This window comes from Lissotriton helveticus, chromosome 12 (genome assembly GCF_964261635.1).
Source record: "Lissotriton helveticus chromosome 12, aLisHel1.1, whole genome shotgun sequence".
NCBI classification, from domain to species: Eukaryota; Metazoa; Chordata; class Amphibia; order Caudata; family Salamandridae; genus Lissotriton; species Lissotriton helveticus.
In genome coordinates this window covers 594,660,927-594,676,901 of record NC_136073.1, presented here as the reverse complement: position 1 = coordinate 594,676,901, position 15,975 = coordinate 594,660,927, and the positions used below count along the sequence as shown (strand labels likewise).

At 43.5% G+C, this 15,975-nt stretch overlaps 1 protein-coding gene across 2 annotated transcripts in view; it reads right to left on the bottom strand.

The window, feature by feature from the left end:
- The window catches only part of TOMM40L (translocase of outer mitochondrial membrane 40 like), a 586,774-nt gene that overhangs the window by 22,216 nt on the left and 548,583 nt on the right, over nucleotides 1-15,975 (bottom strand). The gene's annotated exons all lie outside the window — the stretch shown is intronic.

Genomic DNA, 15,975 nt, shown 5'->3' with positions numbered 1-15,975 from the left:
TGCCCTACTTGGGAACCAGAAAGTAGTGGGAATAACAACCATGTCCTAATTCTGGCCCAGGAACGCGCTCAATGGCCCCCTTGGCCAAGAGGGCCGTAACTTCCTCCTGCAGAAGTTGCAAGTGATCCCCCAACATGCAGTGGTACTGCGGCGGCATGGCTGGAGGGGTTGTCTCGAAGGGGAGGGAGTAGCCCCTTCAGATGATTTGCAGCACCCACCTGTCCGAAGTGATGGTACGCCAGTGGAGCAGGTGAAAGCGAACTCTGCCTCCGACTGGCGTGGAATGGGCCTGAAAGCTCGGACTAGGAAGGCTTTGCGGGAGCGGATGTGGACTGACCGGCTCTGACTCCCTGCTCCGCCACGGCGGAATGCACGTCTGCGACTGCGTCGGGGTTGGTTCTGCGGCCTATGGCAGGACGAACGTGCGGGGGTGCCCCTTCCGTGGCCACGAAAGGAGCGAAAGGCAGAAGGTTGCTGGCGCTGGGCCGACAGGCCCAAGGACTTGGCCGTAGCCCTGGTGTCCTTAAAGCGCTCCAGCGCGCTATCTGCCTTGTCGCCAAAGAGTTGACGGCCATCAAAAGGCATGTCCATGAGAGTGCTCTTGACATCCCCCGAAATGTTTGGGGACCTCAGCCAGGCGTGATGACGAATCGCCAGTGTTGTTGTAATCGCTCTACCCAGCGAGTCCGTGGTGTCAAGTCCACATCGAATGGAGTACCGTGCTGCATCCCGCCCCTCAGCAAGAACTTGGGCGAGCTGTGTCTTGGCCTCCTCCGAACACTGGAGCAGCACATCCGCCACCGTATCCCACAGAGAGTGGGTGGAACAGCCCAAAAGGCATGCAGTATTAATGGACCGCAGTCCCAGACAGACCGAGGAAAACAGTTTCTTGCCAAACTGTTCCATCTTTTTGGATTCCCTGTCCAGGGGTGAGGTAGGGAATGCGGTTTGGGACATGGAGGCCTGGATAACCAGGCTCTCAGGGGTGGGATGTATGGACAGAAAGCAGGGGTCGCCCGGAGCTGGGCAGTGGTGCCGGGCCACGTTCTGATCCACAGGAGGGACTGTGGTGGGCTAGGACCAAGTGCCCATCAGAACGTCAGTGAGGGCCTCATTAAACTGCAGCAGAGGCTCCGAAGAGCTTACTGGCAGTTGAAGCACCTCGGTGAGGAGGTTAGTCCTCACGGCCGCTGCAGGACGCTCAAGGCCCAAGGCCGTGGCCGCCCTGCGCCGCACCACAGCATAAGTTGCTCCCTCCTCCATAGTCACGTAAGGAAGAGAGAGAAAACCAGTGTCAGGCAAAGTGTCTAGACCACTGGCCTCCCCTAGCTCATCTGCCCAGTCCTGACTTAACTGGCACTGCTGTCCTCAGACCCCTCCCAGTCCTCCCCTTCATCCGTGTCCTGGTAAACAGGCAAAAATGACGGAGCCGGGCATAGGTGAAAAGCTCAACAGTCGGCGTCGGAGACGGTGCCGAGTGATGCTGCTCTGACGCAAGGCCCGGGCCTGAAACCGGGGACGGCGTCGTCCGAGGACGGCACCGGAGGTGGCACTACGGGGGTCGGCGCCAGCGGAAATCGTAAGGTCACCTGGCGTCGACCGGGATCCAGGCCTGGATCTCACGGGCTCCTGCAACGCCGGGACCGAAGTTGCTGGTGGCGCCGAGGCCAAAGCCGCAAGAAACACAGGGCTAGAACCCCCAGTCGGACCCGCGGGGCCTGAAGGCGCGCCGGCGAGTCTTGACGGCGGAAAGAGAGTCCTCATGGCCACGAGGAAGTCTCTGATCTGCTCCGGAGTCTCATTGAGTCCAGGGACCGGAAGGTGTAGGACCGGATGCGACTGCGTGGGCTCCGCCGAAGCCGCGTGGGCGGCGCCACCTGAACCCTCGGCCGAATCGCGCGACCGGCGAGGGGAAGTCGAAGAGCGATGCTTCTTAAACTCCTTTTTGCGGTGCCTCGACTTACCCGAGCGCAAGGACTTGGATCCAGACGATCGATGACGACTGCGGCTTCGCGACCGGTCCCTCGACCTCCTACTCGACCGAGACCTCGAGCGGCACGACTGCCGGAGCTCGAGTAGCTTACGGGAACGCTCCCGCCTAGCCTTCGACGTCAAGGCCCGGCTGTCGGGGCACGACTTGTCATCGTGGTCGGCCCCCAAGCAGTAGAGACACCGGGTGTGGGGGTCGGTAACCGACATCAGTCGGTGACAGGCGTCACATGGCTTGAAACCGGGCATTCCTACTGGCACCAGGAGTCGAGTCGCCTCGAAAAAGATAGAAAAAAAGGCCAAAAAGTTAGTAAAAAAATTACTAAGGGTACGTGCTCTTCCCGGATCTGCACTTGTTGGCGCGGAAAAACAACTGACGTCAGCGCGCTAGGGCGGCGCCTAAGTACTCCAGCGACGTCATTCCAGCGATATTGACGCCGACGACAGACACGGAGCCGCAGACGACGCCTACCGACGCGCAGGGGTACTGCTGTCAAAAACTTTCCGGATCCAGTCTGACACCTGGGGATATTCTAAGGTAAGGAATCTAACACTAACGTGTTTCTTTAAGATACAAAAAATTAATGATGCTGACGTGCCTGGAGCTTTGTTTGATAATATATTTATATATATATATATATATATATATATATATGACAGCTCAAGTGATATATATATCCATATGCAAACGCTCCCAAGAGTGAAGGCCCCACACACGGAATGTTATTTTCCATTCTTTATTGCAAGACAGCGGGGCAACTTTTGTGGCATCCACTAAGGAATCAACTTTGATTTTATGAACTTCAGAAACGACAATGCACTTGATGTATACACCCAATGGGGCAGGACATATAAGAACCATTGTGAGTGCGATGCAAACTATTGCTGACTTACCTCCTCATTGCCGATCCAGAGACCAAGGGCGAGGAAAGCCCGAGACACGTTTGGAAATATTGGCACATCACCAAGCTGTAACTGCAATGACTGTTTGCCCTAGTCTTGCAATAAAGAATGGACAATAACACGCCGTGTGTGGCGCATTCACTCTTGTGGGGGGGTAAATATATATATATATATATATATATATATATATATATATATGTAAATATATATATATATATATATATGGGCCACTGTCACTATGACCTGACAGCCCTCTGCCAAAACAGGTCAGATTTACCCTACAGCAGAGCTAGCGATGCTCCACAGTGTAAAAACTAGCATTCTCCAATCTCTAAATAGATCGGGTGAACTGCAGATTTGGAGGGGCAGGAGTACCACTCATTGCCAGTGGTCCCCCAGTCCTTCCAACTCTAAATTACCCCCTTAGGCCAAGGAAGCTTCCTCCTATGACCAATCTCATCAGTAAAAAACTGAAATAAACATACCCTGTTTGTAATGATTTTCAGCTTTGTCTGGCTTCACATATAACCCAGAAGGGGACAATGATTCATTTGGCACTCCACAATGTATGTAAAGACTTACAGTGCACCGGCTTTGTGCATTTTTGCTGAAGGATATTGTTTTCATGAATAGTTCTCTAAAGGTCAAACATTTTTCAAGTCTAAACAGCAGCAACTTATTATCCAAGTTGCCACATTCTGCAAACATTTCAAACAGTAAATCTATAATAACCCTGCCATTGTCGACTGCTAAATCCATTGATTAGCAGGAAACAATTGCCAACCTAGAGGCTGAACTGAATTCCTCTGGCATGACTAGATAGTTTGCTATGATTTGATGAAGTTAAAAATGGAACAAAACTGCACACGATCCGACTCCTCACCTATTTAACTATGATGCAGTACTGAGTCTTTTAGGTCAGACTGGCTAATGCTTAACTGGAGGAATGCTTATACAAGTCCTGGGTTTACAATGTAAATTCACGGTTCATTTTATGCCCTACCTTTTTAAAATGACTCCCTGAAAATGTAGTTTTATGCTGTGTTGTAGATGTGGTGTGTCTCAGAGTTGCTATGGGGTTCAAAAAAGGTTTGATAAAAGTGTGATACATCTGATGGGGAAACTGCACTAATGCAATCCCCTCAACAGGCGCTGTATAAGGACTGGGTCTTGATGATTTCGAGCAATGACATTCAATTATGTTTTTAATTATATTAAACAATCCCCTTGACTATTTCCATGCATCCTCTGAGTGGTTACCATATGGTGTTTTTCTCTTTTCTTTGCTTGAGGCAAAACAATTCAAGTTCTACCTTTCCATGGTAGAATTTCAACTGTCTCTATTTTTCTTTCTGGGTCTTAGCATATTTTTCCATTTCTAGTACTTTGTAAGATGAGTGCGAATTATAAACAGTTGTAAGCACTGTATATATTTCTAAAGATGCCACTCTGCGAACATTTTATGCAAGATTGTTGTTCCCATTTACCACTGGAACTGAGATTGCAGCCCCAAAAGGCTCTGTGACGTGGGATATACACTTCAAAAATTGTGCATTTTAACAAGAATAATACATTTTGTTTCAGCCAGGCTGCCCCCGCTCACCGCTCTCCTCCAGGGTAGCTAACGCTGCCTCAGATCCCCACCAGTGCTCCTCAACATGGCGTGCTCGCACAAACTCGACCTGCCATACCCCCAGCTCCGACTCTGACATCCTGGGATCCACAAATCAAGTTTTCAAGTTGGATGTACGACGGTACGACGCATGGCTTTACCACGCGTACCGTTACAACGCGTTTTTTACAACGCAAGTCGTTACCACGACTTGCGTTGTAGGGGTGCGGACTTAGGAATTTTTTTATTTACTATTCCAACACCAGCCTACGTACAGTAGGGAAGGTGTTGGATAGTAAATTAAATTATTCCTTGTCCTGTAGCGCCCTCCAGCGCAAGTCGTGGTTACGACTTGCGTTGTAAAAGACGCGTTGAAAGGGTACTGCGGAGTAAAATCCGCGTGGTAAAGGATGTTCCCCTTTCAAGCTAGTTTGTAGGCGGAATGAGCTTCTGCCTGTTTCATTAAAAGGTAGGTATATTTACTTTTGAGCAACTGTGTTTGCACAACACCGCACTACAGTGCTCGCAGCAAAGTGTTTCCTTTTGTTGCTTTAAAGTAACTGGTTTTTTTTTTAACTAAATGGACTCATATCAGAAAGCAAGTGGGGGCTTGTGTTATTTTATTATTTGCACTGGCTGAGTTTTGGGTGCTTTGCTCGACAATTCTAGTTATTTTTTTCCCCTCTTTTTCAGTTATCAATGAAGGGTTCATTAAGAGAATATCGACCCCCAAAATATTATAAATATCGATGTAAAAAATATCGACAACCTATATTTATAATGGTAAGTACAAAAATATTGAGAGAAACAATATTGATGTAAAAAACATAGTTGTACGAAATATCGATTTTAATATATGTATACAAATTATACTAATATATTAAATAATAAAATTGATGTTAAAAAAATTAATTAGATTTAATATACATTTTAACAAATATAACAAATAAATGTAATTGCATTTTTTTAACATACGTATATAAAATGTAATATACATATATATACTTTAAAACAATTATTAAACTATTTATTTTAATTTAGTTTATAATTGTATATATGAAAATTTACAAATAAATAAATATATATATATATGTATATATACATACATCAATAACATAAAATCTAATTAAAAAACATTATATTATCAATTAAAACATTAAACTATTTAAAAGTCTTTAAACTTAAATTTTCCACTTCAGAGGGGTGAAAATTACTATTCCCACTCCAGTGACTGCAACAGCAGGGAAAGTGTTGGATAGCGGAGGGGTAAAAGGTAAAATACTACTTACCAGTATGCATCTGTTCTTGGCATGTAGAGCTGTAGATTCTTATACTCGTGCATGGATCGCCATCTGGTGTTGGGCTCGGATGTTTGCAATTTGTTTTTGTCTTGGAAGAAGTCTTTTGTAGTCACGAGGTAGGTGACTCCTCCTTTGGACAATAGTGCGCATGGGCATCGACTCCATCTCCAGATTGTTTTGCCATGGAGGGTTATGATGGAGTTAGTAAGATATAGAAAAAGGTTGTCCATGTGTAATGTATCTACGTAAGGTAGTACTGGAACAGATAGAGGTATCCGGGGAGGCGGGTGGGCGTATACGAATCTACAGCTCTACATGCCAAGAACAGATGCATACTGGTAAGTAGCATTTTCCGTTCGAGGCGTATGAGTTGTAGATCGTATACTTAGCGGTGGCAACCTGTATTTGTTGCAGTGGTTAGAAAAAGTGTTCTTAATACAGCCTGGCCCAAACTAGCTTGTTGTTTTGCTTGCACGTCTACACAATAGTGTTTTGTGAACGTGTGTGGTGTAGACCAAGTTGCTGCTTTGCAGATGTCATCTTCGGGAATGTTCCATAAGAATGCCATGGATGCCCTTAGTTTATGTGTAGAGTGAGCTCTAGGGGGAATGGCTAAGGTGTGTTTAGCTTTAGCACAGCATATTTGGATGCGTTTAACAATCCACCTTGCAATCCCTGATTTAGAGATTGTATTGCCTTTCTGAGGTGCAAAGAAAACCACAAAAAGTTTTTCTAAAGGATTTTGTTCTTTCTATGTAGTAAAGTATTGCTATTTTGACGTCCAGTGTGTGAAGAGCCCGCTCTGCTACTGAGTCTAGTAGAGGGAAAAACACTGGGAGTTCTACAGATTGGTTAATGTGGAAAGCAGAGACGACTTTAGGTAGAAATTTTGGGTTGGTCCTAAGAACCACTTTATGATGGATTTGGAGAAATTGTTCTTGTATGGTTAATGCCTGGCGATCACTGACTCTTCTGAGAGAGGTGATGGCAACCAGGAAAGCTACTTTCCAAGTGAGAAATTTTAATTCACATTTATGCATAGGTTCAAATGGGGGACCCATGAGCCTGGTAAGTACCACATTTAGGTTCCATACTGGAGAGGGTGGAACTCTAGGTGGAATTATTTTTTTAAGTCCTTCCATAAATGCTTTGATAGGTGCTACCCTAAACAAAGAAATGTCTGTTTTGGAGATAGGCTGCTATTGCTGCAAGATGTAGTCTAATGGATGTATACGCTAGGTTGCATTGTTGTAAATGCAAAAGGTAACACATGATGTTTTGAATGGAAGCATCTAGTGGGTTGATTTTGTTATTTGTACAGTAAATTACGAATCTTTTCCACTTTGCGGCATAGCACGTTCTAGTGGTAGGATGTCTAGCCTCTTTAATGATGTTCATGCAGTCTGGCGGGTCGATTAAGGTAGCCAAATTCTAAGATTTCAGGTGCCAGATCGCAAGGTTGAGTTGATTGGGATCTGGATGCCTTATCTCTCCATGGTTCTGCGTGAGAAGCTTGGGTGGGAGGCGTAGATTTCGATGAGGAACTACTGACAGTTCCAAGAAGGTTGTGAACCATGGTTGGCGGGCCCCTGTTGGAGCAATTAGGATCATTGTGAGGGAATGTTGTTTGAGTTTCTGAACCACTAGCGGAATGAGTGGGAGAGGCGGAAAAGCGTAGGCAAATTTGCCTGACCAGTTCATCCATAGTGCACTGCCCTTGGATAATGGGTGTGGATACCTGGTTGCGAAGTTTGGGTATTTTGAGTTTTGGTGTGTGGCGTACAGGTCTATTTCTGGGTGGCCCCACGTTTGAAAGAATGGAAGCAGAACTTGAGGGTGAAGTTCCCATTCGTGGATCTGCTGTTTTTGGCGACTGAGTAGATCCGCAATTTGATTGTGTCCTCCTGCAAGGAGATATATGTTTTGATGAATGGCCCATCTCCATATGCTTTGAGCTAGGTGTAAAAGCTGGAGAGAGTGTGTCCCCCTTTTTTTGTATATAATACATTGCTGTCATGTTGTCTGTACGGACTAGGACAGCTTTGCTTACGTGGAGTTGAAAAGATTTTAACGCTAGGAAGATTGCCAACAATTCCAGGTAATTTATGTGAAATTGTTTTTGTTGAGGGGTCCATATGCCCTGAATAGTATGGCTTTGAAGATGAGTTGCCCAGCCGGTGAGTGATGCGTCTGCTGTTAGCACTATCTGTGGAACCGGGTCGAGAAACGGCCGCCCTTTGGAAAGGTTTTGTGTGTTCCACCATTGCAGAGAGCAATGGGTGCGGTCGTCTACCAACACCAGATCTGTTAGCTGACCTTGAGCCTGGTTCCACTGATGTGCCAAACACTCCTGTAAGGGAAGCATTTGGAGTCTTGCATGAGGGACGATAAGAATGCAAGAGGCCATCATCCCGATTAATTGCATGAACACTTGCGCTGGTAGTGAGTGTTGGGGTTGAAATTTTGCTAGTAGAGCTTGTATGGTGCTTATCCTGACTGGGTTGGAGTATGCTAGAGCTTTTGATGCGTCTATTGTAGCCCGTAGATACTGTTGTATGTTGGATGGAGGGATTTGGTAGGGTTTACCATGAGTCCCAAGTATGAAGTATTTGGATTGTTCTGTATGTGTGTTGCACACAGCTGCTGTGTGACTTGGCTTTTATGAGCTAGTCGTCCAGATAAGGGAAGACATGAATGTGCTATCTTCTTAAGTGGGCTGCAACTACTGCAAGGCATTTGGTGAAGACTCTAGGCACTGTAGTCACCCCGAATGGGAGGTCTTTGAATTGGTAGAGTTGACCATGTACCACAAACCTGATATATTTCCTGTGAACGGAGTGAATGGGAATGTGGAAGTAGGCGTCCCTTACATCTAGAGTGGATAGAAAGTCGCCATGTTGGAGTAGTGGAAGTACCTGTTGGAGAGTGACCATATGAAAATGGTCTGACTGAATGTATAGATTGAGTGGCCTGAGATCCAGTATTGGTCTGAGAGACCCATTCTTTTTTGGTATTAGAAAGTATAGTGAACACACCCCTGTGCCTTGCTGAGGCAAAGGGACTGGTTCTATTGTGTGTTTTTGTAACAGGGAGAGAATCTCTTGTTTGAGAAGAGTGAAATCTTCTCAGGACATTGGGCTTTCTCTGGGAGGAATGTTTGCTGGAGTACCAGTGAGTTCCAGGCATAACTATACTGGATTACCCACTTGTCTGTTGTAATGGAATCCCAGACATGTAGGAACTTTGATAGACGTCTCCCGACAGGAGTGTAATGGTCGGGGGAAGCGGAAGGAAGTCACTGTTTGTTTCCAGAGGAAGAGCGGGTGGAATTATTTGTGCCTCTTTCCCTAGTGTTGTTTCCTCTATACCCTCTTCGATAGTACACCCGGGAGGAGGAAGGTTGATTATGGTTTCTGTAATTAGAGGAGGTATTCTCTGAAGAAATTGTTTTGGAGCCGCCCCTATAAAAGGAGCGACGAAAGGAGCCTCTGTTGGAGGGTAGTTGTAGGGCTCCCATAGATTTGGCAGTTACGGTATCTATCTTCATTTTTTCTAATGAAGAGTCTACATTTGGTCCAAAAAGATGTTGTTGGTCAAAGGGTTGGTTTAGTATCGCTGACTGTACTTCTTGTTTGAATGCTGAGATTCGGAGGCAAGCATGTCGTTGTAGCAAGATGCTGGTGTTAATGCCACGAGATGCTGTGTCAGTGGCATCAAGTGCACATTTTATAGAGGTATTTGTAATTAATTTACCCTCTTGAATGAGGTCGTTGGCTTCATCTTTGTATTGATCTGGTGAATGCTGCATTAGATTTTCCAGTTCATCATAATGCGTCTGTCATAGCGTGCCAGGAGGGCTTGTGTATTGGCAATACGCCAACTGTTAGCGGCTTGTGATGCAATTTGTTTGCCTGACGCGTCTATGAGCTTTGACTCCTTATCAGGAGGAGGTGTGTCGCCTGTGGCTTGGGAATTGGCTCGCTTGCGGGCATTAGATACAACAAGAGAGTCTAGGGGGACTTGACCTTTAATATAAACTAGGTCCGTAGGAGCAGCTTTATATGTTTTATCAACCCTTGGGGTGAGTATTCGTGCTCTAACTGGGTCCTTGAATACCTCATCAGTATGCTTTAGCATGCCTTTTAACATTGGCAATGTATTAGTTGATTTTTGGGATGGGTGAAAGTTTCCATGAGGAAATCCTCTTCTAATGGGTCAGTGTGTAATTCTACCCCATGATATAAAGCAGCCCTATTGATAAGCTGTGTGAATCCTATATTATAATCGGGTGGTGATGGTCTGGAGGGATATAGATCCGGATCATTAGTATTGTCTGGGTCTTTATCATAGTCGTCCCATGGCTCTGTGTCTTGCGGTATGGTGTGATGGTCATCATCCCAATGCCCTTCTGTGTTAGTATCAGTGTCTGTGTCATTATCCCCCTGTGGTTCAGGGGAGAAATGAGGTGGTGGTGAGTTAGATGGAGATATTAGTAAGTTAGGATCAATAGTTTGAGGAGAGGGAGGTATGTAAGGGGGAGAGGGGTTAGTACCCATGTCCTTCCTCTTTTTGGAAGGTATATGGTGTTCCTCTGAAATGTCCTGTTTGCGATTCTTAGGAAGTGTTGCTATAAGATGTCCAGTAGTTGGATCAATATGCAGTTTATTTTGCTTGGGATCCATTGGTTCTTGTAAAGGAAGTTCTTTGGGTGTTAATTCCTTCTCTTTGGTTGTTTCAGAAGGTATTTTCTGGGCAGTTTTTTTTTTCGGTTCTGAATCCTTTGGTGTATGTTGTTTATGCACCGAAGGTTTCTATTTTGGAAGTTTGGGTTCCGAAGGTTTGTCTTTAACTTTTGGATCTGAAGGCTTATCTTTGGGTTCTGGCTCCCAAGATTTGGGCTTAGTTATTGCCAGTTCCGAAATCTTGGGCTTATGATGCTTCGGGTGGAGTCCTTTAGTGCCGAAGATGACTTTTTTGCCGGTATCGGGGCACCGGTTCCAAGCTTCGGTGCCGGAGATGGAGTTTCGGTACCGTGGGGACAGCTCGATCCCGAGCCGAAGGCTTTGTCTTTTGGTGCGGGAGATGGAGTTTCGTTACCGTGGGGACGGCTGAAACCCGAGCCGGAGGCTTTGTCTTTTTGTTTCATAACCGGACCGGAGGGCGGGGCATCTGAACCATATTTCTGGTGTTTCCCTAGGTCCGAGGGCGAAGGTAGTACCGGAGCCTTTATGGGTTTTTCGGTGACTCAGTGCTTGTTATTCACAGTTTGTTGACCTGGTGTGTTGGGAGAGTCTTCCTCCATGTTGGAGTCGTCAGCTTCAGACACAGAGATTTCTTCCTCTTGTTCGGCGCTGTGCTGATGCGACTCACTCTTCTCCGAAGATGTCCGGTACTGGGGTAGTGCCTCTTCTCATCCATTGACGTTGAGCCCGACAGTCACAAATCATTTTCTTCGATCGGAATGATCGACAGGCCTCGCAGCTGGTTTCTTCATGCTCCGGGGAAAGACATAGATTACAAATCTCGTGTAGGTCTGTGTGTGGAAATTTAGCTCCACACCGGGGCATTTTTTAAATGGAGTCCGTTCCATCGACTGCTGCGTGGTCGGCACGGGTAGGCCTTGCCCTCGATCAAAGTGGCTGGATTTCAACAATACACGTCGAAGGGGAAAACCGTGATCGAAACAATACCGTCGAGGGGAATTATTGCGCGTCGAAAGGTTCGAAGACAATCCTGAACCAGAGTGCAGCAATACACATCTAAACCCAATGGCGGAAAAAAATATCTGTAGATGGAGTTGATGCCCATGCACACTATTGTCCAAAGGAGGAGTCACCTACCTCGTGACTACAAAGGCTTGTTCCAAGACAAAAACAAAGAGCAAACATCCGAGCCCAACACCAGATCGCGATCTATGCACAAGTATACGATCTACAGCTCATATGCATCGAACATACTATTCCCACTCCAGTGAGTGCAACAGTAGTGAAAAATGTTCGATAGCAGAGGTGTAAAAAATACTATTCCCACTCCAGTGATTGCAGCATAGCGAAAGTGTTGGATAGCGGAGTGGTAAAAATTACTATTCCCATTCCAGTGAGTACAACAGTAGCGAAAGTGTTGGACAGCGGATGGGTAAAAATGACTTTTCCCACTCCAGTGAGTGCAAAAGTACGGAAAGTGTTGGATAGAGGAGAGGTAAAAATTACTATTCCCACTCCAGTGTGTGCAACAGTAGGAAAAGTGTTGGATAGCGGAGAGGTAAAAATTACTATTCCCACTCCAGTGAGTGCAACAGTAGGGAATGTGTTGGATAGCGGAGGGGTAAAAATTACTATTCCCACTCCAGTGAGTGCAACAGTAGGGAAAATGTTGGATAGCGGAGGGGTACAAATTACTATTCCCACTCCAGTGAGTGCAACAGTAGGGAAAATGTTGGATAGCGAAGGGATAAAAAGGACTATTCCCACTCCAGTGATTGCAACAGTAGGGAAAGTGTTGGATAGTGGAGGGGTAAACATAATATTCCTACTCCAGTCAGTTCAAAATTAAAACCAAACAAAATATCACCAACACAAAATATATATTTAAAAAAATGAAAAATATATAAACATATTAAAAAAATCTAAAGATTAGAAACATATTATAATATTAAATAGATATGACAAATACCTCGAAATATTATATTAAATAAATGTAAAAATATTTTACAAACAAATAACTATTTTTAATTAGAAATTATTTATAAACAAAAACATTAATTAATTAAATGTAATCTTTTTTATTTCCTACCCTACAACACCACACAATTCACAACACACATCTAAAATTAAAAAAACATGCACCTACATAATTAACTATCTATTAAAGAAATATTGTTCATTCAAAAACAAATTAAACAAATAAAAATTAATTTACGCTCCAAACGTTACACCTATAAAACCAAAACTCACACACAAAACAAAATAAACAATTACCCTAATTAATTATCAATTGATGAATTAATATTAATGATCAACTAATTATTAATTAAACATAAATTACTTTACACCCTCTACCCTTATAAATCCCACACCTAAAAATCATTACACAATTCCCATAATTAATTTTAAAATAATAAAATAATTTAAAAATAATATATTCATATCAATTAACAACAGCTTAATAATTAATTAAAAATATATTTTTGCCACAAAATTATTGCGGTCGATATTTCTGTGTCACAATATTTCCTAGTCGATATTTGTGTAAGTCGGCATTTCCAACTCGATATTCTGTCTGCATAATATCATTGCAGATCAGCAGTTCATGCCAAAGGAACTATTTGTATAAAATAAAACAAGCGTAGGCATGTCGCACCCAGAATTTCCCAGCCATGGCAACTACTACTACACTAGCAGTTATTGCCCACAATCCGCTGTGTTATATGAGTTTGAAGTGTCTTATTTGTGTGCCTAATTCCGGTTTTTAGATTACACTATTTACTTTTCTTTTGAGGATGGTTATGAAACATGTTTATCTTATAATGTCTAAAACAGCAGGTATTCATTTTTTACCTCTGTGGACACCCACTGATTCATTATAAACTTGTAGCATACGTAATAAAAGAAATTCCACGAAGCAAGGAAAGGGTGCTGTGCAAAAGGCTGTTACTAGATGTCCCTATGGAGTTGTAAAGGAACATGTATTAGCCACAAAAGATGCAGCCCTCCTAATGCAGTTATAAAGAGAAAGATTGCAGATGAGAATACGATGAGCATACGTTTCCATTTGTTTTTATTAGAAGTGAGATTTTTGTTAGCTTGCGTCCCAAAAATGCACCATTGTTGTTTATTTAGCATTGTTTATAAAAATAAAGCTAAATAAACAGCGGTGCTTCTGGTTGATATTCTTATTATTAAGAACTTGTTAACCAGATTTCCATTTCCATTTGTCTTAGAGGTACAGATGATAAAATACATTATATGAATCAGAAGATCGCCCTCCTTGATACAACGGAGTCCGAAAGTAAACGCTGTCTAATTTATCCCATTCCATGCCCGTCCAACGTCACGGAGGGCGTGTGCGTCGGACAGCCGGGGGCCATCCGAATCTCGCATACGAGGAATTCACCCGCACTGCGGGGGAATTCTTCGCACGCTCAAGGGGTTAAACTTGCCACCAAAATAAACGTAATCAGGGTGCCAAGTGTCTAGGTCCAGCTCACGATACGTATGCAATCCTCATATTGTTCCTGAGAATACTTATAAGGTTTCCTACTAGAAACCAAAGTGGTAACCAAAAGAGAAATGAGACTCTGGCTGTAATGTTTCCATGGGCAAATATTTCTTGTACTACATGGTCTACATTTTGACTTTGAGTGGTTCAGCACCTAAAAATTGTGATACTTTCCCTGAGGATACTGTTGAGAAAATCAACCAGAAGGCTCAGAAGGAAGGCACAAGGGATTTCTCATTGCAAGTTATGCAGCATTTTATTAGCTGACCAAAAACAAAATGACTAAAAAAAGGCTAGGCTCTGAAAAACTATGGAAAAATAAAAGAGTGTTGTATTGCAACCAAACATCTGAATTAATGCAAAAAGAGTTGTCAACAAAAAATTTGACACTGTACCAAAACAACAGCTGTGATCAAGCAAAAGTCTAGAAAAACAACCTAGAACCAAATTTAGACAACTAGAGCACCTCAAGAAATAATCAAGACCCAGTGTGAGAAAAAATTGTCATGGGATCCTTCTATAGTTGTAAAAATACTCAGAAGATCACAACAGCTGCCCACGGCTGGAACATTTGCACATTATAATGCTAAGGGATGGATTTACTAACATTTTGCACTGGGTTTACATCCTAAAAGAGATGCAACTTGGTGCAAGATGTTTATTTGAGATTTACTTTCCGAAAGTTGCATGAAATGAACACAATGCGGAGCTTTTTGCTGCTTTGCATTATTTTGAGTCATGCTGTTCTATGGGTGGCACATGAGCTTTCCCATTGAACCACCAATGTTTATGACACCAAGACCTATTTACTATCAATGGTAGTGAGGACTTTGCTCCCCGAAAAAATAACACCTCTTTGAGGCAGATGTTAAAAAGAAGATATGATTTTATCCATCTAAACTTTTTTTAACTTTGTATGGGTCCTGCACTGTACAGTGGGCATCCAAAGTTTTAAAGTTTGTCTAATCATACTATTTCGTACTGGAAGGGTACCGTTCCAGTACAAAACATTGACAAACACCTTTGCATTATGATGCAAAGGTATCTGAGTGTGTGCCAGTGCTAGGCACGAGAGCAGACATTTCGAGGGAGTTACGGAGCCTTTGTGGGCTGCACCTTCCTTGCTTCAGAAGGTGCCCAACTAGAGACAATGCTCTGCTGTGTGTGTGTGTGTGTGTGTGTGTATATATTTTTTTTTTCCAGGGAGTTCTTCCCTAAACAAAGATTTCTTTGTCTTAGAAGCAACAATTACATTTGTGTTTTCTGGTACAATACTCCTTCAGGACAGCACTAAGCATTTTGTAGGCTCGACGAATGAGCTTCTCTAGCAATTGATACCCTAAACTAAAAAGGTTTCAGAGATGTGATGGTCCTCTCTATTACTAGGAACTGCAATCATGCAGTTCCATGATAGGGATTCAGCATATTGTAGCTGGTGATACCACTTATTAGAGCAAACAAATGCATATAAAGGATCCAGATCACATGACTTTTCAATATCGGATATACCCTAAGAAGGAACCCTTGGTCTCAAAATCCCAATCAATATTCTATTTTTAACACATGTTGTCTGCTGAATAAAAGGTAACACCACACACAGCATAGTAAGCCCTAACAGGTGAGTTCATCACTATATAGTAAAACCTGTCAGAGAGCACAAGGCGCTTTACTCCTTGATGCCAAATGTCATTCCATAATACGTTTGACGTCAACACAGTAGTTCCGGAAAACGGAACGATTAGACTGAATCCCTCCTAAAGTCATGTACAATGACACAGCTAGATACCACTGCCATGGTCTGCATTTCATGGTGCAGCAAGACTTGAAGAAATCCTACAGCGGAGAGTGTCACTTCAAAAACAAATTTAAAAAATGAGATATTATCCTGTAAAGGAAGGTTTTGATTACTAAAGAAGATGATCTACTAAGAGCTGCCTCTTTATTCACTGTGAA